The sequence below is a fragment of the Melozone crissalis genome, unplaced genomic scaffold (genome assembly GCF_028551555.1).
Source record: "Melozone crissalis strain CALT ecotype California unplaced genomic scaffold, PUWL_Pcris_2 ptg000011l_1, whole genome shotgun sequence".
Classification (NCBI taxonomy): Eukaryota; Metazoa; Chordata; class Aves; order Passeriformes; family Passerellidae; genus Melozone; species Melozone crissalis.
Window position 1 is genome coordinate 3,163,320 of NW_026535789.1, and position 7,114 is coordinate 3,170,433.

Consider the following 7,114-nt stretch of genomic DNA (forward strand, 5'->3'; position numbering starts at 1 on the left):
CAGTGAGAAAAACTACCTTTTCCCATACATCTTTTTTGAAAATCTCCAGGTTCTCCCACCCACTGGAATCAAGTGTAGGAGTTTGATCTTGATTATTTACACATGCTAATCTTTTTATTTCGTTTGAAATGTTCCTAATAATTTAATTCTTTATTTTTAATACTGCCTGGAGCCGGATTAATTTGTTTAACATAGATATTGAGATCTCAATTTGGCTTTTACAATTTTGGATTTTCTCAATTTCTATTTCACTTTCCCGGTTCTGTTTATTTTCTCCCAAATCATTATATATAGGAACTCCCAAACTTGATCCAGTTTCTTTGGGTAATAAGAGAATTGGTTTTATCACTCTAGCAATGCAGTTGCCAGATGAGATCAAACTTAGGGATTTTGGGCTCCCCTGAAATGTGTTCCAAAAGGGGTTGATCTCCTTTCCAGTACACTTATATAAATACTTGTAACAAACAATTTTTCTTACTATTTTCACCATTTCTTTACTTTTTACTAGATCTTCTGAGCTCGTTTCAGCAGCATCACATTCAAAGCACAACCAGGCTTCCCTTACAGTACACTCTCCTAGGAGTGGCTGCCCGAAAGTGGCAATATTGTATGCTCTCCAATACACTCTCTTATTTTTCTGATAAAGGACCAATTGGGAGGGGTTAACACGATCAGGGTCAGAACTGATGTGGACTCTCGACAAGGAGCTCACTTCCTCCGCACAGAGAAGTTGGTAGCATTCACTGCACCGCTCAGCTGGGCTTCCCAGAGCACCACCAGCAATCAGAGCCATCAGTACTACCCTTCCCAAGAGTCCGGTATGGGTCATCTTGCAGAGCTTGCCCACCCGGCCTTGCCTCTTGGGGAATTTTACTGAGGAAAAGCTTCCAAGCTCTTTAGAGTCCCTTCTACCCGCTTCTCTGGTTAAACCCCTCTTGGTCTGTTCCCTACCAATTTTGGTTTCCCCTCCCAGGGGAGTGTTCTGTGGAGGAGTAACCTGGAGTTTTTTTGAAATAAATTGGGGAACTTAACTAGAATTTCTTATTTACAGTCTTAAACTTTTTACCAACATAGTTTACACAAAACAGTTTTGAAACATTTTAAGCAATATTAGAACTCTTGATACCAATTTTTTCCACACAGTTCAGTCTATTTGACTCTTCCTTCTGAGAGTCAACTTTAAATCCTTTGGTCCTTTTACCACAGTATACTCAGGTGATTTAGCTTGTGAAGCAGATGAATCCTTGTCCAGTGCCCAGAGGTGAGTGGTGTGGACTCTGGCCCAATGCTAGAGGGAAAAACTGGGAGTCTGGCTCAATGCCAGAAGGAGAAAGGGGTGGAGTCCGGTCCAATGCCAGAGGAAAAAAAACCTGATGTTGAATCCTGGTCCAATGCCAGGGGGTGAGAGTGATGTGAGTCCAACCTTTTTCCTTTTGGTCTGCACAGTCGAATTAGTAATGAAGAATACCTGAAACAGGCTTTCAAACACAGGCATTAATAGTCTGCTATTTAATGATTTTATCAAAACTCAGTTTCTCTGTTTAATGTTATTGGTTCTCTCATCAACTTCTACATACTCTGTATTTTGCAAGGAGTTGTATTTCTCAGCTAACTTAACTCCCAAAGTACTTTTATTTTCTTATATCTCTGTGTATTTAATTCACTGGTTTTCTGTTCTACTTTCACTTAGAGCTTAAATATTTCTTTCAACCCCTTACACTTAAATTTTTGGGTTTTTTTTTTCTTACACCATTCTTCTACACAATACACTTCCTTCTAAGGATATGTGGTAAAACTTATAATGCACAATCTACATTACCTCTATTCTAATTTGTCTATATTCACTCTCACACATTCCTTCACACCCTCAAGACACAAACTGGATCATTATTCCTAGATAATCACGGGTCCCTGTAGCCCCCCCTCACCCTGGGGTTGGCCCACAGGTCTCAGTATCCCTGGGCCTCTTGGAAGGGCCCTGACTCTGGTTGCCTCTGGTGCACATTCACCTGTGAGGCTGTCTGTGTGTCACTCACGCTCTTACAGCTACGGCTCTCTCACACACCTGGGGAGCACTAGTCTGGTTTGCAGGTCACACATGCTCTTTGGCCACAGCCCCCACCCGCCCGGGGGACACAAGCCTGGTTTGCAGGTCACACATACACACACTTGCACTGCCCCCTTCCCACCTGCCCGGAAAGTTGAGGCTGACTTCGTGACTCACTCTCACACACACAAGACTACAATAAGGTACCTTTTACTTTCACATAATTTATTACACGTTAAGTATTACTGGCCAGTTTTGGTGCTATTGGATATCCTTTCTACCTAGCTGTTTTTTTGTCTAACTTCAGATGTTTTTCACTATTCTATACTATACTTCTTAGTACTTTGTTGAGACAGGACTTATCTGCTCCTGTATCTACTCAAAAATTCAAATTCTTCATTTAGGGGTCCCACCTCAAAGTTTACCAAGGGCTCTTCTAGATGTTGCATTGGGTCCCCTATAGTGTAAAGCCCCTGACCCTCTAATCGTCACCTTTAAGGATCTTCTCTAAATTATCTTGTTCCCTGGCTATTGCCGCATCGAGACTGAGCTTTCTACAAAACCTCCTGACGTGTCCTGGCTCTCCACAGTAATAGCAATGTCGCTCTCTCAAAGGGCCTTGAGGTGTCTCCATCCCTCTTGCACCTGACAGTACTGGCCTATCCTTGCCTCCTCCTGGTGGTGGACCCGCCCACTCTGCACTTTCTCTAGCTACAGCAACCATGATCTTAGCCTTGGCCTTTGCTTTTTCTTCCTCCCTCCTTAAATACACCTTCAGTGCCTCTTTTAACAATTCATTTATGTCCTTCTCTTGCCAATCTTCCATCTTCTCCAGTTTTCTCCTTATATCAGGCCAAGATTTGGTAACAAATTGGACTTTTAACAGCATTTGACCTTCTGGGGTGTCTGTGTCTATTTTAGAGTACAACTGGAAGTTCCGCCTTAGGCGATTTAGCCAAGCAGCAGGAGCTTCATCCTTCTCCTGTGTACCCTCAAACGCCAATTGGGTGTTAGTTCCTTTGGGAACTGACTCTTTGATCCCCCGTATTATCAAAGACCTATATTCCCTCATGGCCTTCCTCCCCTCCTCCTGGTTAGGGTTCCCAACTAGGAGGAGGTAAAGGGACAGCAATAGGAGGGGGAGAAGAGCCTGAGTGAATATTCAGCGGAGGTGGAGAAGGGGTAGAGAATACAGCAGGTGGAGTAGGCACTTGTGGTGATGCAGAAGGAACTGGAGGAGCTGAAGGGGGTGGTGAGGGAGTGGTTGGAGGAGATACTGGGTTTATCATAGCAGAAGCTGAAGAGGTAGAAGGAGGAATTTGAGCAGGTGGTAGTGGGATGGCAGCCGGGGGAGGAACCGGACCTGCCATTTGAGGCGCTTGCAGAAGAGGATTATAAGGTGGAGGGGCAGAAGGAGGCAAATAATCCAGGGGGTCCCATCTTTTACTAGTTCTATCATCCCCTCCTTCATTCCCTTCTTTCTTCCTCTGTACCTTACAAATTCGCACCCCTTCATCCCCAATAGCGCTCTTTACCCAGCAAGATATATACAGTAATTGCTCAGGATCAGTATCTCCTCGAGCTGTCAGATAATTATTTAATTGTTGGCACATCCACTTATCCTTTGTCCCACACCAAGGCCATCCTCCTTGCACCTCTAATTCTGGCCACACTTCCATACAATAATGGATCATTTTCACTTTATCTAATCCCTCCGTGGCCTCTATAGAATCCCATTTCACTAACAGTTCTCCTAAGGGACTATTGGGATGTACATACCTCAGTCTCTTGCCGGTCTTTTTACTATTACAACATCCCATTTTTGCAGGTCTCTATAACAAAGTCTCAAAGGTGCCTCAACTGACCGGTAATTTCAAAAAAACCTTGTTTGAGGAGCTTCAGCCTCCTCCACTGAACTTCAAATTTCTGCCTGATGCTCAGGACTTTATACTGAAACAACTGCCCAATCTCTTATATCTATCGGGACTTGAACACACGATGCCTCGGCCAAGAATCCGGGTCGTGCCTGACTCCCTCAGTCAGGAAAAACAACTGCCTGATTTTTAGTTTGCCTAACTCGCCAATTTTTAGGCTTCACCGTATCAGGACTTAAAAGCAAACCACAGCCTCCTTCGCTGGGGTTTGTGCCTGACTCCCTTTGTCAGGACTTACTTTGCCTGCAGGGCTTGCGAAAACACCCGAATCTTTCTCGGGACTGACAAATCTTACGCGAATCCTTTTCGAGACTTACAAAAGTGCCTGACCTCCCTTTGTCAGGACTTTGGGGTGCGTGCCACTCATACACAGTAATTCACTCCGCACGCCCGGAGTGGGGGGCCCTTTATTCCCCCTTGGGAGACGACTTCACTCACGCTAATTCCACTCACTTTCCCCTGTTTCCGGCCTGCCCCTTCGCAGGAGTCAGGAAACGCGGTACTGAGGGGTCCCACTCACTTCGAAGGTCCAGCTGCCGGCCCTCGTCTCACTCACACACTTGCGCACGTCTCCCACTCCCGCCACCGGGTTTCTCACCAGTCCGGTGCTCCGGTGCTCCTCTGCGTCGCTGTCCTGAGCCGATCCCTGGTCCTAGTAGCCAGCTGTCCTCTGAAGATCCAAGATGGCCAGTCCTGAGTCTTCTTGCGGCGTGGCTATTCCGGACGAGAGCCCCCAGCTGAAATAAACAGGGCCAGGAGACTTCTTCTCCTTTTTCAATGCCTTTATTAAAAGTGATCAGCTCAGGATTGGGTGGGTCAACGGGTCTGCAGTCTCCGTCGTCTTCCCGGGCGACTCAGAGGAGGAGGATAAGCGCAGCTCTGTCCGCAAGGGGCGGAGCTGGGGATCAAGTCCTCGTGGGAGCCTTTAGGGCCTGCTGATCCCGTCAGATGGTACCTTTGCCAGCTCAGTCAGCCTCGTCTCACCGCCGGGGTCGTCTCTCTTGGTCAGGGCGAGAGGCTCTGAAGGTGTTTTGCATCTCTGCAGGTTCAGCATTCGGCTCTTCACGTCTAGACATCACTCCAGTCTCTCAACTCTTAGGTGGCTCGTTGTTTTGGGGTTTTCTCCGTACACCGGGGGACCCATGCTGCATTGTGGTCTTGGAGTCACTTTGCATAGCCCCCCCCACCTTCTCAGGTCTCTTCTACTGTTCGGGAAGGTTCCCACCCTTCTGGGAAAGGTACAACTTAGCCTCGGGCGAGGCTCTGCTGATACAAAAGGAGCGATTAGCCACAACGACTCGTGATTACAATAACAAAACACGAAGAACTTCAGCAGCTACCCGTGGTCTGGCTGCTTTTTGTAACTTTTTCTCACAAAAAAAATATTACCCGAATTTTGTTCATAACAAGCTCAGAACAGGAACAAGTTGAAACAGGAGTGAGATGGGGGAAACACAGCTCCAAGCTCCCTCCCAGTGCTCAGAACGGTAGATCCAAATTCTAAATTCAAACACTTGAATTTGCTTCCCCCAGAGAGACTGGCCTAGTTTGCCACAGGGATACAACGGGAGAGGCAGTGGGGGTGTCCTGGAGACATGGGCAGCAGAAGGCAAACCCTGAGCCCAGCCAGGCTCTGCTCAGCTGCCAGTGAGTGCAGCCACATGGAAAACATGGCAAGATGCAGAACCAGTGGGATGGACACGCTGCCAAGTTGCGTGGCTCTGCTGCAGCACCATAAGGTGAATCCCTGTGCAGCCACAGCAGCAGCTGTGCCAGGTCAGCTCCCTGCCAGCCAGAGCTGAGCTCACACTGGGAAAGTGTGGCCAGAGGCTACAGGGATGGGCTCATGCTGGCAGCAGGGCCCCAGCCTTGGCTAACACTTGCTGAAGGTGTCAGTGCCAGTCCTCACAGGGATTTCACTGCAGAAGAACCCCAGGAGACAGAAACCCAGGCTGGCAGCAGGAGACCAAGGCCGGCTCCTCTTTGTGCCACGTCCCCAGTGCTGGGGTCTGTAGCAGTCAGAACATGAGGCAGGACACCATTTAAGTCTTTACAAGAGTAACCAAAATTACTCTCCTCTGTGAATACTGACAAGCTCCCCACTTCCACAAGCCCTTCACTGCATGTGCCCAACATGGAATAACTACAAAAATGAAGTGGAATAAGGCACCCGAGCAGTGGAGAAGGTGCTTGTGAACAAACCCTGCAATGAGGTTTCTAATGATTGCAAGTATGTACATGTTCTGCTCCAGCAAAGCTGGTGGGGATCTGCCAGGCTGACTAATGAGCAGGGACACCACATGCCTTCCATACATAATGGTACAGAAATGGAATATAAGTATATACTGCAGCTCTGTGGAACGCAGGGGCTTTTGTAGCCATTTATGTTATACAAAGATTTACATTTGGAAAAGTCATTCTGCTATATCTGGCAGAAATTTCAAGACAAATGGAACCCATACTTATTCTTTCAATGATAATACTGAGCACAGGATAAAGCTCTTAAATTCAGAGCACTTTATAAAAATTAATTACTACTTAGTTCACCCTTGTGAGGTGGGAAGGTATTATACCTGCATATACATGAGGACACCAAAGCACAAGGGGATTAAACAGCTCGTTCAGGATCCCAGAGACAGGCTAATTGTTGAAATATGTATGCACATGTGCATCTGTGTGTGTTTGAATGGGTTTGGCCCCTCCAGAGCCTTCTCAGCACACAGAGGCCAAGCTGCTCTGCTGGGCTCCTCTCACCACAGAGTCCCAGGCATGTCTAATGAAAGACACCAACCCAAAGAAAGGGAAGAGATTTCTTGTGGTTTGCAGAGATGGAAATAAAAGCTAGCTTTCAAACAGGTGAGGAACAGAAAAGCCATTGTTATAAAGCTGTGCAGTGCTCCAGTGACAGCTCCTAATCAGCTTGCCACTGAGCAGCGCCACACCGGAGCACAGCAGACCTGGGAATCCACGTGCCAACAAACGTTATAAAACCTGGCCCTTGACAAATGAAGAGAGAAAGGGCTGTGGAGCCAGTGACAGAGACAGCCCCCCACCCACAGGGGGCTGGCAGCCCACTCCTCCTGCTCCAGTGACCTGAAAGCCCTGGAGCAACCTCTCCCCTCCTTGGACGCTT